The sequence below is a fragment of the Sinocyclocheilus grahami genome, unplaced genomic scaffold (genome assembly GCF_001515645.1).
Source record: "Sinocyclocheilus grahami isolate Dianchi unplaced genomic scaffold, SAMN03320097.WGS_v1.1 scaffold1043.1, whole genome shotgun sequence".
Taxonomy (NCBI): Eukaryota; Metazoa; Chordata; class Actinopteri; order Cypriniformes; family Cyprinidae; genus Sinocyclocheilus; species Sinocyclocheilus grahami.
In genome coordinates this window covers 12,639-13,507 of record NW_015506222.1, presented here as the reverse complement: position 1 = coordinate 13,507, position 869 = coordinate 12,639, and the positions used below count along the sequence as shown (strand labels likewise).

Here is an 869-nt window from a genome sequence, read left to right as displayed (position 1 = left end):
ATCGGGCATCTTCGGGGGTCTTCTCGGCGAGAAGAACACCACTCAACGAACAGGTTCCACTTCAAGCGTAGGCTCTCGCTGAAGTGATGGTGTCAACTACCTCTTGGGGTAGGCCACTCACAACCTCTGCGTCCCGTCCAGGGACTTTCTGGACATGAAGTTTCCAGTGGTCTGGACGCAGGTGCCAAAGGATGCCCCATCTCTGAGTCAGTAAATCCTTCCTCAGAGGAATCGGCCAAGGAGGGGCTGTCGCGAGGAGCATTAGTTCTGGGAACCAGGTCCGGGGCGGCCAATAGGGTGCCACCAGCAGGACCTGCTCCTCGTCCTCCCTGACCTTGCATAGCTGTGTGCCAGTGCGTCCGTGCCGAGTGTTCCCTCGGTCAGGGCTAAGAACAACTGGCAGTGAGAGGTTTCTGGAGAGGCAAACAGGTCTACCTGAGCGGCTCTGAAACGTCCCCAAACCAGCTGGACCGTCTGGGGATGGAGTCGCCATTCTCCCGGGAGCGCAGTCCGGGACAGCTCGTGAACAGCACGAAGCGACCTCAGATGCTTCTGACTCCAGAGGAGGAGGTGGCGGGCGAGTTGCGAAACGCGACGGGAGCGCAGACCACCCAGTAGGTTGATGTACGCAACGGTCGCTGTGTTGTCTTTGCGGACTAGTACACGCTTGCTTCGTAAGCGCCCTTTGAGACGGCCCCGGGCAAGGTGCACTGCCAGCAACTCGAGGCAGCCAGTGCAGTTGGGGCCCCGTCCAAACCCCGGACACTGCAAGCCTGTTGTACGTGGCCCCCCAGCCGGTGGTTGAGGCATCCGTGCAAACCACAGAATGCCTGGAGACCTGCTCCAGGGGCACTCCTGCCCGGAGGAAC

The 869-nt window shown here is 60.4% G+C and overlaps 1 protein-coding gene across 1 annotated transcript in view; it reads left to right on the top strand.

Annotated features, from left to right (window-relative positions):
- Nucleotides 1-869, top strand: part of LOC107566059 (ribosomal protein S6 kinase alpha-2-like) — a gene marked incomplete at its 3' end in the record, with an annotated part of 57,017 nt that overhangs the window by 44,300 nt on the left and 11,848 nt on the right. The gene's annotated exons all lie outside the window — the stretch shown is intronic.